The sequence below is a fragment of the Thermobia domestica genome, chromosome 3 (assembly GCF_964235325.1).
Source record: "Thermobia domestica chromosome 3, izTheDome1.hap1.1, whole genome shotgun sequence".
NCBI lineage: Eukaryota > Metazoa > Arthropoda > Insecta > Zygentoma > Lepismatidae > Thermobia > Thermobia domestica.
The window spans coordinates 11,388,269-11,411,356 of NC_137456.1; the positions used below are offsets into that span (position 1 = coordinate 11,388,269).

Sequence of the window (23,088 nt, forward strand, 5' to 3'; positions counted from 1 at the left end):
ATAACACTGATACGAAACGAACTTTCTTCTCCGCAAAGGAACGAGTGTCATCGCCAGAGTCCACAGACTGCATTATTTTTGACTATTCCAGCACAGAGAAACAATTTAAGCATATTGTCTTATGTTTATATAGATCTTAAGCAATTCTTTATAGTCTCCTGAAATCTGAAAGCGACTATTTCCTTCCGTAGCCAGGGAACCTTCCGAGAATAGGGTCCCATACAGTTGTCTAGTTAGCCTAGGCAAAATTTTTCCGATGAATATGTGAGATTTATGCTCCGTTAAGTATGTCAGTAACCGAATCTTAAAGGGCCTTGTGTTTCCAAAATAAAAAAAAAAAAGGTTAAGTTAATTTCGATTCTTCACATCTTACTGAACAAAAGTCATATAAACACAGCCACCGGGAAGACATCCTAAGACATCTAATCGAGCTTTCAATTGAGGAGTTTGACGTAATAAGAGCGTAAGTGAGTTTACACCCTTTTTGCATCAAACGCATTTGTGGCTTTTGCCATGCTTATTTAGCCTCCTGGTAAAAATTTCAATTCAATATCGGAATAAAATGCTAAATATTACATTGTTTTATGTAAGAAAAGAACACTACTTAAATTTTCAACATGCCGTTTTCCTCCAAATGCATGTTTCAGACTTACGTCCTTATTGCATCAAACCCCTCAATTATTAGAATGATATAAGTGAAATCTATAATATGCTGTTGGTACGTTACTCCGCGAAAATAACTGTTGAAGGACACCGAATTTTTTAGCCTTCTTCTTCTTCTTTTTTTGCAATAGGCAGCAAGATCGATTATTTCGGTGAAAATAATGTGCACATTAAGAATACGAGGGTCATTCATTTACGTTTTGCGTAATTCTTCTTACTGTCTTTACCAGAATTTATTTTTCGTTTTTCCCTATTATTTTAATATGAAGTCAAGTAAAACATAAACTTGCTGGGCTAGACCTCATTAATTGTCATCTTTCTAGAAACTTAATGAAAAAACTTGATTAGTGTACTTCAGTTTCGATTTCCTCTTAACAGGTGGCGTGATTATCGAACATTTTTGGTTATAAAAACAATTTGTTTTTCTCGAAAACTACTCATGAGGATTCTCGTTCATCTACACTAATTTGTTCAACTCTATGGGATCTAAAGATCGGTATACGGATGGACTAAAATTACAGTGATGTATTACACGCAGAAACCAGATCTACATAAGTCAATCTGTAAACAGAAAATGTAAGTCAGAACTTCATTCAACTCTCAACAGATGGCAGTGGAAGTTTTAATAATAAAACAAAAACAGCTGTTTTGATTCCGAATTATTTTTTACGGTATATTTTGCGTTAATTTCTGGGAAACAAAGGAAGCATGACTATAGATATACCATATTGACTTGACACCTAGTCTTCCGTTACGAGCGCTGCTATCGGCTGATGGAATTCCACTCCCTTTCGCTAAAGCTCTCTCGCTTAGCAACACCTGAACCCTCATTGGCTCAACGCGTGGGTGTGTCGAGGGTGTGAGCTTTAGTTCTCATTTTTGCCACGGCTCAAGACATTTTGGCAGCACTATAATACCAGTGGTTCTCAATCTTTTCGAGGCTAATATTTTCCCTTGGGTCAATGTGACTGCCCTGAGCGTCCCTCGTCATCTTAATTCCGTCTACTGATGCACAAAACTGAACCTAGGGTCACGGTGGCTCAGAAGTAAAGCGCTTACTTTTGGTGCTCGGGGTCCCTGGTTCGATCCCCGGCAAGTAAGTTTGTGGTGGACAAGATCGTATCCGTGAGTTTTCTCGAGGTACTCCCGTTTCCTCCCACATGCTCATTCTACCACTTTTCCCACAATCATTTACTTCCCTTAATCATTCGTCTCACCTAAAGGGAATAATCGTAGGACGTTAAACTGGAATATTTAGCTTCTTTCATTTTTTGGACCACGTCTGAAACAGTCTAACAATCAGAAAACACCTTCAGTTCTTAAAATCAGCTCTGAGGAACCTACATTGTTATAAGTAAAAAAGATCTAAGCTTTGAATAATTTGTAAAATGCATAATGGCTTTCGTCTAATAACAAGTCTAACAGGGCATGAAATCTCAAATGGCCCCTAAATGGTCTATCGCCCCCCAATTGCAATGTTTTGTTCCAGCGCCTTCTTTGGAAACGATAACGCCTCATTGTGGTGCGTTAACGCCCATGTTGAGAACCACTGACCTACACCATCGTAAGTATAATACGTACATTCATATGTCTCATCTATACATTTTTTTTATATCGTTAAACGCTAATACAGTAATACTGAAAATGAAAGGAAATCTTGCAGTTTAACGTCCTACGTTTATGCCGGGTACTAAAGGAGACGGTGATGACGATAAATGAATGAAATGAAGAAAGTGGGAGAACCCCGAGAAAACCCACGCACACGGTGTCTGTTCATCACAAAGCGCACTTGGTGCGAGCTGGGATCAAACCACAGACCCCATGCACCAGAGGTGAAACCTCTACCACTGAGCTACCGCGACCCCAATGGTTCTAGGTCTAAACTGCACAAACAATAACATTGATGAGTGAAAGCAGCACATGTAAATACAGCGACGACAAAAAAAAAAGCGCATGAACAAAACACATGCGTGGACAAAAACAGTGCATGCAAATACAGCGTGGACAAAACTAGGGGTAGCCACAAAGTTTCTGTTCCAACGGAACCGGTTTCGTGACGAACTGGTTCTTGGAAATCCGTTTTCAGAACCAGTTCCGGAACCGGTTCTAGACCTGGATCCAGAAATCCAGTTCCAGAACCGCATCTTAGAAACCGGTTCCATATCTGGATCCGAAACCCGGTTCCAGAACCGAAGCTTAGGAACCGGTTCCAGACCTGTATTCAAAAGCTCCCCAAAGACCCATAAAGGAGGCACAACGTTCACCTTCAAAACACTGCAAAGAGGACCACGCGCTTGTGCCCTCCTCAGCCAGACCAGCTTGTGCCCCCCCAGAAAAGAATTTTTGGTCGACCAGTGGGTGTTTAGCCAAATGAGTTGGCTAGTTTGCCTGTTTATCCAATGAGTTTGCTAGTTACCCAGTTTCTTTAGCCAAATAAGACAAGCGGCCGCCGCCTGGGCGCCTGTCTGTAGCTTCCACCATTTCATCTAGCACACTGTTCAAAGCCTGCCAGCAACTCGGGTTTAGCGTAGGGATGGCCACAAAATTCCGGTTCTTGGAGATCCGGTTTTCAGAGCCGGTTCCGGATGTGGATATTAGGAACCGGTTCCACATTTGGATCCGAAAACCGGTTCTAGACCTGGATCTGTTCAGAACCGAAAACCCGTTCCACCAAAAACCGGTTCCGTCCATCCCTAGATAAAACATCACATGAACAAAAACCGCACGTGGACAAAAACAGCGCATGCAAATACAGTGTGGACAAAAATAGCACATTGACAAAAAACGTGTACAGACATAAACAATGTGGACAAAACCAAAGAAGAATAAACGAATACAGTAATATTGTAGAATTTTTGAAGGTAAATCATTAAAGATTACTGATGGCATTAGGAACTTGTCTATCCCTTTCATATGCACATATTTAAGATAGAAGTGAATATGTATAGGTTCCCTGAGTTCGTAGATGAAAAGCAGATAAAAAAAGAACATACATGTGAGAAACAAGATAATATATGATGATCCAAAAGCATTCCTAAAGTCGCATATGGAAAACATTAATTTTTAACATAAGAAAAAAAGATATGGTATTTCCCACGTTTCCTTTAGGCAAAAGTACTTTAAGAAATATTTCATTACATCTGATTTCTTTTGTTATAAAAAAGTAATCAATTTAAAAATCATTTAACCTTTTTTTCACTTGGAAGCACCATTTTTGGTTTTCTGCTTATCAAAGGAAAGTTTTCCACAAATCACTTTTTACTGAAAGTTTGACCTTACACCATAAACGAACGGCGATGTGTTCCTCGTGTATGTTAAGTTGTATTTCTCTCTCTCTCTCTGTTTTAAACTTCAAAAAATTTTCACTTTAATATTTTTCTCAAACAAGAAGACATGTATTGTACCATTTAAAGACAGAAGAAAAGAATATGATATATTTCTATCCAAGAGGACATGCCATTGTTGGAATATGAGAAGCTTATATTGTTTTACAATCTTTCGCTGAGAGATGCTGTGACCCCGTTTTGTCACTTTTTTTTCTTTTCAAAAAGTGTTCTTTCCAGATGATATTTTCATTCATTGTCTCACATCGCTTGAGAAAACAAAGAGATTAGCTCTATTATCAAAAAAAACTTTCAACAATATATCACACATGTTCGTTTTTTCAGTATGTGTGTATTATTTGTCTAAAAGACATACTGATAAAGTGAAGGTGTTAAGAAGATGAGGATGGAGACCAACTCTCTCTAGGGCTTTCGTATTGACATATATACAGTTTACTTCGTGTTTGGAGCCAAGCTTTCTCGCAGGGATTTTCAAAATAACGGCGGCGTGTAAAGAACTCTGGGGATGTAACCACGCCAAGGGCGCACCCACAAACTTTTCTTGAGAGGGATCCAAGCCTTTGGGGCGGGGAATCCAATAATATACGCCACCAGTGGTGGATCTAAGGGGAGGTTATAGGGGCTATAGCCTTCCCCCTTGACGCTCAGGTATACACTGGATAAAATGGGTTTCAATCCTGCTTTACACTGGATAAAACGGCAAAATATGGTTTAGCCCCTCCCTTGATCATATCCTGGATCCGCCCCTGTACGCCACTACATCTATGTAGTATTGAACGGGTATTATTCTGCACCCGAAAGAACGATAAGTAATTGTAAAATACTTCCATCTATGTTTTCAAAAAAAAATTATAGAAGTAGATCGTTTTTATAAGAGAAAGAGTGCAGATGAAGTGAAAGATCAAATTTTCATCCTACATCAACCTCCTACTTCACACTAGGAATTCCCTTATTATTATTATTATTATTATTATTATTATTATTATTATTATTATTATTATTATTATTATTATTATTATTATTATTATTATTATTATTATTATTAAGTAATAATTATTATAATGCTTGTTTAGATTACTTTTCAGTTTGTTTGTTTGTTTGCTAAGAGTTGAAACCTAGTAACTTAAATTTCACAGAGGGGCAGGGTAGCTCAGTGGTAGGGCGATCATCTCTGGTGTGAGGTTTTCCTGATTCAATCCCAGGTCAGAGTATTGAAATTGTGAGCTTTCTCGGAGTTCTCCCAATGCATCCCACATTATCATATCCTCGGTTATTTTATATGGAGCGTTAAACTTTTGTGCATGAGGTCCCTTGGTTCGATTGCCGGCCAAGTAAGTTTGGTGGTGGACAACATCGTGTCCGTGGGTTTCCTCAGGGTACTCTTCTGTCACCCTACATTCTCATTCCACCAATTCTTCCATTATCATTCACTTGCCTTAATCATACGTCTCCCTTAGCCTAAAGGGAATAATCGTGGTAGATAAATTGAAATATTTCGTTTCATTTTTTTTTTCGTTTCATTTTCGTTTTCATTAATCAACCGTCTCCCTTAACCTGGAGGCAAAAAAAAAAAGAAAAAAAGAAAAGAAAAGAAAGAAAATCATTTTAAATTTTACGCATTTCCAAACTAACTACGTAAACCTGATGACAAGACAATATCTCCAAAATTCCAGTAATTTTCGTTTTAGCTTACTGTTTCACTACAAATCCTTAGAAATGTATTTTAGATTGCGTACATTAATGCGCAATGCGAGTTAATTAAGCATACTTCAATAAATGGCAGAGTCAGAGTTGCCAACCTCAGAGAACAAAATTATCGATCGTAGTCTTTAAAATTATCGTATGTTACAAAAAAAATATCGTATAGTCGTTATGTACTTGATAATTGTACAAACAAGTTTAATACTATTAATAATAGCAATAATAAATAATAAAAATATGTAGTAATTTTCAGTTTCGAACTTCAAATCGATATCACTGTCGTCAGCATTTTTTGTCCTTATTAACTCTACCCTCAAGAACAATATTTCCTCTCCCTCGTAAACGTAATTGAATTTAAAGATGAATGCAGGGTTGCCATTTGTCAATTCTAAAATCGTTATTGATTTATTTTTAGCGGGAATGAGTGTTAAAAACCTCAGAGTGTGTGCTTTATAATTTTTAATACACATTTAAAATTTATTTGGGCATTCAAATTCTGAAAGAAAAATAATGTGTTCTAAAATTATTGCATATTCACCTATTGTCGGAAGGGAGTTATCGTATATAGAATTAAAACCTTAATTATATTACATTCGCCTATTATCGCAAGGGGATTATCGTATATAGCATTAATTCTTAAATTATCGTATATCACAATAAATTATCGTAAGGTTGGCAAACCTGGATGGCAGAATGGTTATATTATGCTGCTACAGTGTTTATTTATTTATTTATTTATCAGGCTTCCAACCATACGCAGTGCTGTAACTTAGATTTTTTTCTGGGGAAGGTCAATCATTAATTCGCGTATTTATGCCCCCTTGAAAAAGTTGGTTTTCTAATTCTTGGCCCCATCTTTCAATCTTACTCTTACTCTTTGTGGGGTAGTCCCCGGAGCCTGTGGGTCCTCCCGCACGGCAAGATATACGGGACCCGTTAGTTACGCCCCTGAGCCAGTTCCATATATGACAAATTAATTAAGGGGACAATACTGACAAATCTTAAATCCATACGAATAAATATTATTTCTAGGGCCCCTAATAGTAGACTTTTTTTTTTGCTGAAATGGGCCCACGACTCATTTCTGTTTTACTGTTTTGTTTATGTAATGTAGTGAACCTGTTTGATTATTCATTTTTAGTTTCACGTTCGTATCGCATATGAAGTAAGAAAATTTTGACTTAAAATGTCCCCCCTTCGAACGGCGGGGAGCTTTCCTGGGAGAAAGTCGCCCCTCCTCCCACCTAAAAGTTACGGCCCTGACCATACGATAATGCCCTTGCTATGAAAGGTGAATATACGATAATTTTAGAACGTACACTTTTTCGGAGTTTTTGAATGTGCGAATAAATTGTAGATGTGCATGAAATAATTATAAAGCACACACACACTGAGGTTTTTAACCGTCATTCCCGCTCAAATAAATCAATAACGATTTGAGAATTGCCAAATGGCAACCCTGTATCCATTCTTTAAATCCAATGACATTTATGAGCGGATGGTAATATTGTTGTTCATAGTAGCGTTAATAAGGAAATGAGGAGAACAGTGATTCCGATTTGGAGTTCGAGACTGAAGGTTACTAGATACGTTTATTATATATTGTTGCTATTATTATTAGTACTAGTATTACAGTTGTTTTATTCAATTATCATGCGCATAACGAATATACGATAGTCTTTTGTAATATATGATAATTTTAAAGGCGAAAATCGATAATTTTGTTCTCTATGGTTGGCAACTCTGTTATTTACTTTTAATAATATACTGTATTAAATTACACAATTAAGTAGCAGTTGAATGTATTGTTTTAATCCTAACTGTGACCCACGTAGTGCTAAAAATGACACATTATTTTTGGGACTGATTAATACGTTTCTACATACTTTGAAGTCAAGAGTTTAGATTCGTAAATTTTTACAAAAATTCTTCTATATTCTGTAAGATACGAGTTCAGGCCATTTTTGTTCGCTTTTATCTTTTTCCTTTTTTCTTTCTTTCTTTGTTTTCTTTTTTCTTTCTTTTTTCTTTTTTTTACTTGTATTGAAGGAAGTTTTTGTCAAATTATTCACACTAGGTTGAGAATTTGTGACATCATTTTGTAATTATATAAATTGCAGTGCGTGGATATTTCCTGAGTTGTCATTCAAACATTGTATAAGAATGACATAATTTGACATGTAAAATGCATTTATTTATTCTAATGCACACGGCCTTGCATTGGCGGTCAAGGCAAAACCAATCTCTCTCTCTCTTTGTTCGAGTGAGAATTGTCACGAGATTAGCTTAGACATGCACTAGTATAGAACAGAGGTTCGCAACCTGGGGATCGCGAGAGGGTTTCATGGGGGTCGAGAAGTTAAGCGAAAGAGATAAATATAATTAGAATCTAACACTGAAAAATATTTTTAAATATTATGAATTTTGTTCTGATGAGATATTTTCTTTTTTATTATTAAGATACTGTTAAGAACAACAAAAAATAAGTCTACTAAACATTTTCAACAGGTGCAGAGTTGTTTAAAAATCAATTTAAATGAAAGAGATACGATATGAAACTAAAAGTAACTGCATATTGAAATACCAGAGAAATACAAATGCAACAAAACCTGTATATTGAAATACAATTAAAATTCAAAGCTAATGAGATACCTGAGCATGGTGTAATTTCACTAGTGCGGCAATATCCGGTTCAATCTTCGTGATGCACATTATCAGGTCATTTTTAACTGATAAGCGATTTCTTGTCTTTGTTTTAATACTTACCACGAAAAAAAAAACACTCTGGCCAATCGTATTCATTTTGAAACAGTGTGATGGGATCGGATTCGATATTTGTAATATGAACAAATTGACCAAATTTGGTATTAATCCATTCGCTTTTAGGGATGTTACTGTATTCACTATATACAAGAAATGGATTCCACTATTATAGAAACAGATGGATATTGTGAGATCTCCTCAATAGGTATATTAAAAATCCCACAAAAGCTTAGTACAAACCAGAAATTATAAGGTGGTCGCTGCTAAGAGGATGTGATAAAATGAGGGTTGGGATAACCTAATTAGGTTGAGAACCACTGTTCTAGAGCCATTTTATGGGTTTTTGCTACTCTCATCTTCCATTTTTTGGATTGTCAGTAAATAACATAAAAACCATGAAGGACAATCGATCTATCGATACACTGCATCAAGGTCAAAACAAGACATGCTCGAGGATAAATTTTGATGCGCTGTTTTCGAGAAAAACTCCTTTTCATAGCGCTAAAAGGTGTGTTATTCATTGTCAGTAACAATAGTTGTTTTTGTTATTGTATTGAATATGTTCTTTATATTTTATCCACTGGATACGCAAAACTTGCAGTATCACTTACACCCAAAAATTTAACAAAGTGATCCAAAAACACACACACACCTATATTTATAAAGTGTTTGAAAACAACACCGACGACGTTTGAGAGGTGATTTCTCACACCAAGATAAGACAAAAAGTATAGACCAATCTGGGTGCACAAATGCTTCCTTTAAGAGTTACAGGTTGCCGAAAACATGAAAAAAATGAAGTTTAAAAGCCCATAGCTCCAAAACTATGGGACTTATCGCAGTCGGGTCAAGACTTCACTTAGCAACTAGTATATGCTCTTTCCAAATATCCAAGTTTCAGAATCCTACGGTACTTCTGCAACATTTTTTATAGAGGTAGTTGGTGAGTAATTCAAATTAAATGCCCGTAGCCAAACTCCCACTATAAAAATTATGTGAGTACCTTAGGACTCTGAAATATATATTAACATGTATTTTTGGATAACGCATATTTTAGCAAAAATGATAGACACTTTTTGAATACCATTATTATTTCGTTTTAATAACTGTATGTTAAAATTATTTTGTTTATAACAAACTAAATACAACTATTATTTAAAAAGTAGTTCTCAGGTTCAAAACAACTTGATACGTAATCAAATGTAGTTGAGTTCGTTCGTCGCTGCCTGAACTTAGATTTTGGGGGAAATGTTACTCTGACAACACTGTAGTTTCTATGAATGTCAACACTGAAAATTCTTCGGGTTTATATTTTCTGGTGTAGAATAATATTACCTATGCTTGTTGTAAGTTGCATTTCATTATCTCCGTTCACTTACGAAAAACGAGTAAAAGAAAAATGCTAAGTTTTGTATTATTTTAAGTATGTCAGACTCACGATTTTAAATAAGGCCACGTAACTAAAAATGGGGTAAAATCAATCTTCTATATTTGTGATGACCTTCCCGTTAATGACAAATAATCTTGATGATGAACACATTGAAAGATTTGAAAGTCCAAGCTTCAGGTCAGGAACTCTTTTAACCCGGACAAGAACGTTGAGATTTTTTCCCTTCTACATCCCACATTGTGTATGGAATGATGATGTAACGTTTGTAATCTAATTAGAATAATTTTGCTGGATGAAAAATGACCATTTACAACTATGGGATTAGCAAATTCATTGCGCTATTTTCGTTCAACAGATTTTTTAAAATGGAAGAACATGCATCGTAAAGCTAGGTTGCCATGCTGCAAGAATCTTGTAGTTGTCGTTAAAAAATCTTGCAACCCGATCTTCCTATTTACTATTTACACATTAGAACTTTCTGAAAGCAAGAAAGATATCTCCACCCATGCAGCACTCCACTCTAGTGGACAAATAGTGAACTTCCTCATTAAAAACGTGTATTTTGGCGCGCTTTCCCTCCCCATTCAAAAGAATCCGTCGCTTCGGAAGCGGAGAAACCAGTGTTGCCACACTTGGTACAATTGTACCAAATTCAGCCCTTTTTGTCATTCATCGGCCCGTTGGTACCACGCTGGCATTTTCAGCCCCTTTTGTGAAAAAGTTGGTACAATTCTTCCCAATTCAGCACAATTTAAGAAATACATGTCACATTTTCAAAAGTATCAGTAAGAATTTTCCTATATCTCACGTTACTCATACTGTGTGTTGGACTTTTAAAAACTGCTGTTGAACATTCATTGTGTGACGTTGGAGACCGCATAACGCTACGAACTTTGTGTTGTGTAGAAAATTCGTAATTCGAACTACCGAGAAACAAATGACGCTAGATGGGCGAATTCGCGCAGCGCATAAAGGAGACGAGAAAGAAGCAGCGTAGTGGAAATTTTAGCCTAAAATCTTGAAAAGAAGAAGAAGCACATACACGTTGAATCAAGTGTTGAATATGCTGAAGAAGACCAGCGCGTGCTCAAGCAAGTTTATGTGTCGTTGCAAAGATTCTACACCAAAACGATAATAGAAAGAAAAAATACACTGACGTACCGTGCTAAGTTGTTTACTAGTGACGTCATATTGATGCTAAATAGAAATGCGTTTTATAGATCTATATCGACGCGTTGTAATAAAGTTTATGTAAGAAAAGGAGGAGTGTTCTGTAAGTTTACTCCTATTAATTTCGTGTTAAAGAGCCATTTCCATATATTAAGCTGGTATAAAATAATGAATTCAGCCCTTTTTGTTTCAATTTGGTACTATTTTTCAGCCCACTCCAGAGCTAGGATTGTGGCAACACTGGGCGAAACTGGGATTTTCTTTATGTCAGCGAAAGGGCGATAGCAGGTGGCAAGCAAGACGACCCAGAAAGTTGCACATGGTTTGACTCCTTGCAAGATGAAAAAATGTTGTATATCACTTTCAAGACTATGTTTACATGGAGAAATATTGTAGGGTTGCAAGATTTTGTTTAAAATGACAGCTACAAGATTCTTGCAACATGACAACCTAGCTTTAAGGGATCTATCTCCTAGCTCTACTAGTTACGCCTAATCGCCTACACTAGCACCTAGTCTACTTGTTTAGTAGGTAAATAGGCCACTGTCGATAAATGATCACTCTGTTAAGTTCTTAATATACCTTAACGTATTTTTGAGTTTGTATATTTTCTTTGTTATATGACACCGAGGTTATGAAGAAAAGACCATACTATTAACGGAGATCAGAATCACGAGCGGAGCTTAAATCTAGTGTATTTGGCGAATGCAAGATCAACACTTACAGAGATAGCTGCACCCCACCAGATATCTCACCTCCAAAAGACATGGATTACAGAATCAGGATTAGGAATTAGATTCCTGGGCTTTCGGCATCTATGGCCATGTTCGCCCGTCACACATTATAAGGGATGACGTCCTCAGTGATCACAGTACCCGGGGAAGTTGAGAGGAAGAAACGAATGGGAAAGGAAGGAAGCGACCTGGAACTATCATATAAGGTACCATCACGGCATTTGTCTGCTACTCAAGGAGGAAAACCCAGGAAAAGCTTCACTCAGGATGGTTCGCCTGAAAAAAAAAACTGTTACACATTTTCGACCGAGTGCCCCAACTGGGAATTGCACCCGGGACCGCTCTCAACCACTTAGATTACAGAATCACATCATCGATCCCAGCGACAAAACGATTCTCTTCCCATTTCACATATAATACAACTTCAGTTATGGATGTCCCCTCGAAATCCCGAGTTCTGCCTCAGGTGCCTTTAAGATTTTCAATAATGCAAATCAATCCATTGACGAGCTTTCTCAATCTGATGATCGGGAACTCCCTAGATGGATCGCGAGAGAAATATTTGGGGTTAGTGTAGGAAGATGAAAAAAAATAAATGAAACTAGGATCTAGTAGCGCAAAAATATATTTATAAAGATTATTTTGAACTCCTTATTTTAAAACACATATTTTTATGTCTATACTTATTGACGAATACAGGGAAGCACGGTGGTTCAGTGGTAGAGCCATTGTCTTTGGTGCATGGGTGACAGGTTCAATCCCCGGCTAAGTAGAGGTCTGCACGGGCCGGAATTTTTAGCCCGGGCCCGGCCCGGCCCGTGAATTTACAATGTGGGGGCTCGACCCGAGTCCGAAATATGTTTTAGCATTTAGATCCGAGCCCGGCTCGAACTCGTGTGATAATCGAATGAGCCCGATTATAAGTCCAAATTACAGAAACTTAATAATTAACGTAAAATTGTATTTTTATTTACAGCAATTAGAGGTTTAATTTTGCAGTTGTGGTTTAAGAGTTCTCCAACAGTATATTTACAAAGTTAGGCCCGAAAAGGTCCGAGAAATATGGTTGTATATTTAAAAATTTTCGGCCCGGCCCGGGCCCGAAGTGAAATATGCTTTGTAGGCACGAGCCCAGCCCGCGGGCTCGACCCGAGCCCGTGCCGACCTCTACGGCCAAGTAAGTTTATGGTGCAGAACAAAGTGTCGGGGTACTCCCTATCCTCCCACATTCTCATTCCACTAAGTTTTCCATTATCATTCACTTGCCTTAATCATCCGTCTCCCTTAGCCTAAAGGGAATAATCGTGGGACGTTAAACTGAAAGATTTCATTTCATTTTCAAATACAGCAAATCGTTTCAGAAGAAAGAAAAAAAAATAAAAGAGAAACGAAATTGATGTAAAAATTCGAATTAAGTAAAAACAGAAATTAGTTGTAGCGTCACTGGCAAGAACATGTCATAAATTGGAGTCCTGATTTGAAGTAGATTGACAAACCTGGGTCTATGATATGTATTTGTTCTCGATATATTTTCTATTACTATTATATATTATATTTTCATATACGAGGGTTGTTACCTAAATTCTAAGAAATATTAGAATTAGACACGTAATACTTTTAGGCCGTATTTATATGGGACCTTCCTATCATGTCATACCAAATTTGGTATTAATATCGACTTTTATTCTGTTGTTACAGTCCCAGAAAGACTGGAGAGATATCAAAGTGTAACCATATGGAGAAATTGAAGGCGTGAGTTGTTACTGAATATCTTCACAAGAAAGATTTAAAACTGCATTAGATCTACGCCGACGTAATTGCTACTTTAGGTGATAGTGACGCTTCATATGCCACAGTGATAAAATAGGCAGCCAAATTTAAGAGGCGGAGGATTTCCATTGAAGATGACAGTCGATCAAGAATGCCCGCGAAAGCTCTAACTCAAGAGAACATTGACAATGCGCATGGCATCATCATGAATGATCAGCGAATGCGCATCAGACAGATTGCTGAGACAATGGACTTATTTACTGCAAGCAATGACCGAACTATCACCCAGCATCTGGGAATGAGCAAGGTTTCCGCGAGATGGGTGCCAAAATTTTTGATTCCCGATCAAAAGCTTACCACGTTGAACATTTCAAGGGACAATCTTTCATCTCTTTCAGACAATTCAGATGCCTTTCGCACTTGATTCATAACAGTAGATCAGGCCTGGGTTCACTATTACCAATCAGAGTCCAACATCTCTCACTCCCCTCCGAAGAAGACCAAGTCAGTGCCCTCAGCTAGAAAAGTGATGGATACAGTTTTCTGGGATTCGGAAGGGATAGTGATGGTGGATTTCCCTCCAAAGGAGTGAACAGTGACTGGGAGGCACTATGCATGACTTTTACGACAACTGCGTGATAATATTCGGCAGAATAGTCGTGAGCAACTGACAGCAGGTGTGCTTCTTCATCAAGACAATGCTCCTAGCCACAAGTCAGTCATCACAATGACAGCAATTCACTATTGCGGATTGGTCTCCCACCCACCTTATTCGCCTGATTTGGCACCTTATGATTTTTTTTTTGTTTGTTTGTTTGTTTTTACCAGAAGCATTAACGCTTGAACATCGATAGACAAAATATGTTGACCTGTCAGCGAACGCTGTTGAAAAGTAACATCATCCATAAACTCTGCTGCTCCGTTCAAAGGCAGGCTTAGAACTTCCGTAATAACCCTCGTATATTACAAACCCAAAGCATACAATTTACAATGTAGATCGATGTATCATTTAAAACGAAAATAGTTGTTAAAAAATACAATTCTATCTTTCCGATGATCTTTGATAATTTGGTTATATTCTCATTGAGATATCCTTCTTGCCATCTATAAGGCAAGATTAGCAATGCTTGTATTTCATAATCAACGAAAATAACTTCTACCAACCTAAATAAACAAATAAAGTTTCTTTTTTTCTCTCTTCTTTGTAATTGAGAGAAAATATATATTATTTTCAAGGCGAATGCATGCGGTCAAACAGAGGAAATTATATTGCAAATGGTGGGAAAGAGGCGGAAACATAAAGGCACGTTCCCACTGTTTAATATCTGCTGATAGAATCACCTGCTCATAAGTTAACATGCAGAAGCCAAGGGATCCCATGTTCTCCAGAAGGTCACAACCTTGACATTTGAACCTCTTTCTCCCACTCTTTTTTTTTTCCTCTCTCCATAGAGAGAGAGAGAGAGTGACAGGTGGAAAGTTTCTAAATCCTGGGTTGTTTTGGAGGAGTAATTAAACCTTTGAGAGATGTTCTTTTGTCAATTTTTGTTTGCAAGGAAAGAATCTGTCCACGTGATTAATTGTGAGCCTCATGTTAAAACAGCGACATTGCATGACAAAGGAACCTGGGAACGTTCTCACATGCTTTAACAAAGGGAAACCTATGAGAAGATGAAGACGGGTAGCTGACATTCAGTAATAAGGGAAATGTCCCCATAACAACGCATAAAGATGGGATGACCAAAGGTATCCTTGAAACGTTTAAAAACTGAGAATTTTAACCATCTCTTTCTAATGTTATTATAGGGTTAGTTAGAAAACAAAGATACTTAACATTTGAACTAGGCGTTCCATGAAATGAGTTCCTTCTCGCATGCGATTCGTTTCTCACAAGTTTACAGCCACTTTGTACAGGGTGGGCGTGAATGAACCCCCCATAAAAAATCCTTATAAGTCTTTAAATCCTTGATCAATCCTAATTAACTTTTAAAAAATATTTTGTTCAGTGCAAAAAAAAAAATGAAATCTTTGAGTTTTATGTCCTACGATTATGCCGGTTAGGCTAATGGAGACGGTGATTATGAGAAATGAATGCAATGGTGGAATGAAGAAAGTGGGAGGAAACGGGAGAACCCCGAGAAAACTCACGAGCACGGTGTTTGTCCACCACAAAGTCCACACAGCGCGAGCTGTTGTTCAGTGCAGTGGCAGAATTTATTATATATGATATCTTCTTGATGTTATTGCAGGTATCAGTGGCGAAGCGTGGTGCAACGTTTAATGTAGCGTGAGTGGGTAGTTTTCAAAAACTTGATGAATTTGCTTCTCCATTTCATCAAGGGGATCGCGGTGGCTCAGTGGTAGAGCGCTCACCTGTGGTGGTTAGAGTCTCTGGTTCGATGCCTGCCCAAGTAAGTTTGTGATGAACAACATCGTGTACGTGGGTTTTCTCGGATTACTCCCGCTTCCTTCCACATTTCCATTCCACCAACGCTTTCATCATCACTCACTTGTCTGAATTATCGTCTCCCTTAGCCTAAAAGGGCATAATCGTGGGACGTTAAATTGAAAGATTTCATTTTATTTTATTTTCCATTTCATGAAAAGTTTTTTGGTTTTATGCGATAAAAAACATGAAACATAGTTTCATCAGTTCACAGAATAATGCTGAAAATGTACAGCCATTCTTCATACCAACCAAGCATCATTATCTCATGCTCAAACTGATTTTTACAGTCTTTTATCGGTAATTCCTGGCAGTAATGTGATTTCCATGGAAGAATATTCAATTCTTCCTTCAGACATCTTCGAGTTGTTGGGATTAACTACTTTTACCAAACGCTTGTCTTTGTGATTTCTAAGGACGTCGCGCTAACAATTCCTAAACCACTTTCACATTTCTCTCCATCCTGGATTCTGCGGATCGACCGCGTCTCTTAATATCTGCTATTTAAACTGTGTCCATTAGCTTCAAACACAATTCTTCATAGCATTTTCATCTATCGAGGCAGAAGGTCTTTTCACCCTTTCAAGCAAGGTTAAACGTTACACCACGCTTCGCCACTGATACCTTCAATGACATTTGGAGCCGCGGTGGCTCAGTGGTAGAGCGTTCACCTCTAGTGCTTGGGGTCTCGGGTTCGATCCCAGACCCCGCCAAGTGAACTTTGTGGTGGACAAACACCGTGTGCGTGGGTTTTCTCGGGGTTCTCCCGTTTCCTCCCACTTTCTTCATTCCATCATTTCATTCATTACTCATCATCATCATCGTCTCCTTTAGCCTAACCTGCATAACCGTGGGACGTAAAACTCACATATTTCATTTCAATGACATTTATGAGGTATCTAATAAATTCTATCATTGCAAGGGAAAAACTCTTTCTCTTTTATTAAAATTGACCAGGAATTGAAAGACTTATAAACGATTTTCAATAGAGAATTAACTCCGACACATCTTGTCTATCTTTCCTAGCAAGATTATTTTATTTTCATTTTATTTTATTTTCATCCTTAAGTCATACATAAAGCTAGAAGGTAGACGAGCGTATGAATCGGATACGTCAATAAATAAGACACAAAAAGAAATAGTTAATACATACTAAAAAACAATAACGAGACAAAATATGAGACGTGTTATATGAGAAAAATTACACTATTTATTTAATAATCACCAGATACAGCTCCGAGACCATTTTATACTGGATATTTAACAACATTAACAATGGAAAGGATTTGGGAAGATATCGGCCATGACCTGTTTAGTAGGTACCATCCCGGCATTTGCCTGGTAGGACTAAGGAAAAACCTGGAAAACCTCAGTAAGAATGGTAGGCAGCGGGAATCGAACCTGCGACCTCCCGAATGCGAAGCCAACGCTCTACCACTTGAGTTACTTCATTATACAATGTACAAGCTGCATTTAGCAGACAGGCACTCATCTACTGAATTAAAACAATTGTCCAGTAGATACTTCTTTGTAACTGATTTAAATATATTCATTGACTCAATGTTACGAATATCTTTAGGAAGGTTATTATATAATGATGGACCAAAGTATATGGGACCGTTTTGGAACAATGCTGTACGGTGATTTTGAATGTGGAGATTTTCCCTATATCTAGTATTATGACAGTGAAGGTTTCCTTTATTGGCGAAAAATGTATTAAGATCCTGGCACGTGAAAATTAATAACTATAACACATAAGCACATGGTAGTGGTGATACTTGTAGTCTTATAACAAGGTTTTTTTTTTTTTTTTTTTTTTTTACATGGTTCGTTTTAATTCTAAGGTAGGTGCGTGTATGTGTGTGCGCGGGAGGGGGCATAAACTATCCACATTTTGAAAATTTATGTTTTTATTCTGGAATATAGTGACATCTTACTTTATCTCTCTGTACTAAGAATGTAAAATATTTTCCTTTTAAATACTCGTGTTTTTGTTCTGTTTTCTTTGTTAGTGAATAATTACGGGGGAAATCTGGCGGTGAATACAACGTAACTACTCCCTTTTTCCCCATACATTTGTTCCAAGTAGTTAGCTTAACATTTATAAAAGATTCTTCTAGTTATACGGGTAGAGTACACTGATAAATATGAACAAAATGGCTGAATATACTTTTACTATTAGCAGGGCGCCGTGCCGTGGGGGGGGGGGCGAGCGGGGCGACGGCCCCGGGCGCCGAAGTAAGGGGGTGAAAAAATCGGGAGAAAAAGGGGCAAAAGAAAAGAAAAATTATTTGGAATATATGTATGGGGGCACCGTCGTATACTCTCGCCCCTGGCGCTGATTTTCCACGGCACGGCCCTGACTATTAGTAATACAAGGGTGATACTATTTTCCAGAGTTCCTGTGAAGTTTTCTAAACGCAATCAAACCATTGATCTTACTAGATACACGTAATTTGACGATATTCAAACGTTTTAGAGTCGTATCTTAAGCATTGAAGCCTCTGCATTAATAACTTAGTGTTACATAATAACTGAAGTTATTAAACATTCATCTAAAAGATCTCTCTTAAATATACATGAAATTTTCGGAGATACAGTAAATTTATCATTACTTGATCTTCGATTATTTTCAAATGAATAATCGAAATTGTTTAATGTGTAAGTGTAACCAGAACACGCGAAATGTCACATACGGTATGAATTCCGAGTCCTTGACCCATCTGTGTTCAGAAGGATCGATTTACAACACGAAATCGGTCAAGGAATATTCTCCATCAATAACAATTACATTACAAACAGGGAGCTTTCTTTGAAAACTCAAAAATTGTTTATTATTTATTTTCTTTTTTCGTTTGTTGTTAATCTCGTATATTATAACACATTGACCTGATTTTCTCATCTGCAACTCCAGAACGTCCGGTTACAAAACATGTTACGGAGATCCTAGCATGAAATTATTATTTGTTATAATTGGTGGATTATTTAATGATATTTATCTTTGTAATTCGATATTTTTGCCCTTTGTGTGTGGTTTGAGAACAACGGATGCGAGATTCCTCCGTCAATTGAGAATCTGAAATATGCAATCAACTTTCCTTTCCTTTAGAAAACCACAACAAAATTATAGTTATACTCAGTTAAGGTGGAGCAATATCTTCATACTTTTTGTTTGTTTGTTTGTTTGTTTGTTTGCTTGATTTCATAACCTTATCTTACTGTGTAACCTACCAAATGGAAAGTTTGGATCTAATTCCGGTAATGGAATATCATACTAAGTTGTATAGTACTAATCTCCAGTGAAGAGAGTTGAAACCAACGCTGGAAGCTTCTTGCACAAAGAAAAAGAAAAACGTTTATGGCGTATTAAAAGACGTGTAGTTTTTGAACGTAACATAGAATCCTATGTATCATCTTTGAGCAAACGTATAACTGAAAACGTTTTATACACACTTTCCGTATAAGTATTCCGAATCAACGCACTTTCCGTATAAGTATTCCGAATCAACGCACTTTCCGTATAAGTATTCCGAATAAATGCACTTTCCGTATAAGTATTCCGAATAAACGCACTTTCCGTATAAGTATTTCCAATAAACGCACTTTCCGTAAACACATTTTCCGTATAAGTATTCCGAATAAACGCACTTTCCGTATAAGTATTCCAAATAAACGCACTTTCCGTATAAGTATTCCGAATAAACGCACTTTCCGTATAAGTATTCCGAATAAACGCACCTTCCGTATAAGTATTCCAAATAAACGCACTTTCCGTATAAGTATTCCGAATAAACGCACTTTCCGTATAAGTATTCCGAATAAACGCACTTTCCGTATAAGTATTCCGAATAAACGCACTTTCCGTATAAGTATTCTAAATAAACGCACTTTCCGTATAAGTATTCCGAATAAACGCACTTTCCGTATAAGTATTCCGAATAAACGCACTTTCCGTATAAATATTCCGAATAAAAGCACTTTCCGTATAAGTATTCCGAATAAACGCACTTTCCGTATAAGAATTCCGAATAAACGCACATTCCGTATAAGTATTCCGAATAAATGTACTTTCAGTACGAAAGGAAGAACAGTTTATAGGCAGTCAGGATATCACATACAAATGGACGTATATAACATATGACTGACGTATATAACACACGTATACGTATATGATATATGGGAGATTGTTAGATGTCAGACATCCTGCAGCGGGAAAAGACAGTACATATGTAACATATGGATAACCTATGCTCCGTACAGATTTCCGTAGTAAACATAAGGAAAAAATGAAATGAAATCTTTGAGTTTTACGTCCCACAGTTATGCCGGTTAGGCTAAAGGAGACGGTGATTATGAGAAATGAGTGAAATGATGGGATGAAGAAAGTGGGAGAAAACGGGAGAACCCCGAGAAAACCCACGAGCACGGTGTTTGCCCACCACAAAGTTCACTTGGCGCTAGCTGGGATCGAACCAGGGACCCCAAGCACCGGAGGTGAACGCTCTACCACTGAGCCACCGCGCCCCCGTAAACATAAGGATTCCGTATATTTGTAGACCCTACAATATACTACTGTTCGGATAACAGATTTTTCTCAGTGTAAGATTTATAATACTAATTTCCAGTGAAGATTGTGAAAACAATTATGGAAGCTTCTTGTTTGGTTGATATCAAGTTTAGCGTCCCATTCAGCACCAAGGCTAGTATAAAACATGGACCTAAGTCAGTAGTACCCATCTCGCTTCCTCCCCCCCCCCCCAAGAATTTGGGCGCAAACTCTCTACATTTACCATTTTCCGCACAAAAGGTATATAACCGAATAAGGGGTTGAAAAATACCTTTACACGGATTGCTGTGATATTTATATCTAAAATACCTCATATCGTAAGATAACTTTAGCCAGAAAATCAAGTTAAAATTCCTTCGAATTTCGTAGTTATTGTTGAAAATTCGAAAATCAATATTTGTTCATATCTCGGAAACGACTTAGGTTACAAGGTGAAACAAAATGTGAATATATTTTGCTTGAAGGGCCTTATCAAAAACAAGAAACAATATACAGGGTGAGAATAAAGTCTTGCCCTGATTACAAAAATTTGTTACAGAAGAACCGTTTGACATAATAATGTAAATACTAGTCAGTTACATATGTTAGAATTACAAGTTTTCTAAGACCACTTACGTTAGACCACTTCAACGTGTGCCCCCTTGGTAGCTCGGAGAATGTCTAAGCGGTATTCCAGTTCCCGCCAGGTGTTTTGTAACATGTCTTCTGTCACAGTACCCACAGCTGCTTGTACCCTAGCCTTCAGTTCCTCGACGTCAGCAACAGGTGTGGCATAGACTCTGTCCTTGATATATCCCCATAAAACAAATGCACTTTCTTCTGCTTCGATGCCATTTTGCGAAATAACCAGCGCGCTCCAAGTAACGTAGTGCGTCACTCTTGGGTAGCACTAGTGCCATCTACTGGTCTTAAAAAAACTTGTAATACTAACCTATGTAACGGACCAGAATTTACATTATTCTGTCCAACGGTTATTCCGTAATAAATTTTTATAATCAGGGCAGGACTTTATGCTCACGGTGTATTTCACCCTTCAAATTTCTAGCGAAAAGCGCGTCGAAAATATTCGACTTTAAATATTTCTGCTTTATGTTTGAGTGATCTCCTTCCATCTTCCACTATAGAAGCAGCACGAACCCACCTATAATAGATTTTGACCATGATTTGATACCCTCGGTGTAATTTGGTATAAAAAGAGGGAAACTAAAGTCGGATACGCCTGGAAGATATGCAATCCGCGCAACGCCATAAGTGTTTTGGCCGGCACAAATACTGTCAGAAGTCAAAGATGGTTGAGTTTGAGTTTCTAACTCGTCATGAATTGTTGTACGCAGCAATATAACTATCATAATCGTACCCCTTCCAGAAACAGCGTGAGTGCCATTGATTTTTCAGTCTGCCTTAGTGGGATACCAATATTTTAAATCGTAATTTACAGAAGACAACGTTTTTTTATTATCTCTATACATATGTTATATACAATATTATGATGCACAAGATGATTATAATACAAAAATATTGAAAATGTTTTTGGAATGTCTTTCCTGTATTAGAAAACATTACAAGGAAAATGAAGGACACGACACGGTATGTGGAGCCTTCAATCTTCATCACTGTGTGCGTTTATCACTGGAGTGACAAGACCGGCAACACACAATTAGCTTAAAATTTCTGTAAGCCGAAGAATATTAAACGGTGTGACAAACATCTTGGCATTTGAAGGCGCCGCTTAAAGTTCCCTTTAAATGCTACTAGCAAATGAGAGGCCTCCGGTATTGCCACATTTATTTTGTACACATCCACGTCTATCCTCTGCCACCTGATGGCGCTGTAGTTCGTCTGCTTAGCTAAGTCATAGCCCACACCCCTTTCTCACTTGGCAACGTTGCGTCAGAGCTTGCCTTTTATTCGTTTATCTGAAATGCCAAGATGTTTGTCACAGGCTTTAGCAAAGTATTGAGCACGTGAAAGGTAATAAATGTTTGCAGCGACACTTGAACAACATCAAACTATTCGATTCCCACGTGCACATTCACAATAATACCGCTTTAGACCTGCATACCCTTTGGAACAAAATCAATATACCACCTGTATGTTTTCCAACTAATATGTCGAGATCGTACCTCGACTTTAACGGTGTGAGTATTTCCTTTCAGAAAATGGAGATTGATACTGGTATTTTCATTCATCATTGCATGAGTTGAGTCGATTTTCAATTTAAGGTCCTTTTCAGCAGCGAGGCTATGTGTCCGTGTCTGTCTTCAAATTTAATGTGTTGGAAACAAGGAGAGAGAAAGGCAAAGTACTAGAACAGAAGGGGAGTACTGGAAATGCAGTGTTGCCAGTAGCAATTACTATTTCCCAGTAGATGTATTCAAAGCAATCTACTTTTTTTAAAAATTTCTCCCAGTGTACGAAACAAATAAACTAAAATTACACTGACATTGCTTTTTCGTAATACTCAAATCTAGGAGCACGAGGATTTCTCGGACACCCTGTAGAGACCTTTTGAACATAATGTACTTTGTAAGGCGTATACG

The 23,088-nt window shown here is 37.5% G+C and overlaps 1 protein-coding gene across 4 annotated transcripts in view; it reads right to left on the reverse strand.

The window, feature by feature from the left end:
* Nucleotides 1-23,088, reverse strand: part of nuf (rab11 family-interacting protein nuf) — a 417,911-nt gene that overhangs the window by 230,715 nt on the left and 164,108 nt on the right. The window lies entirely within an intron of this gene.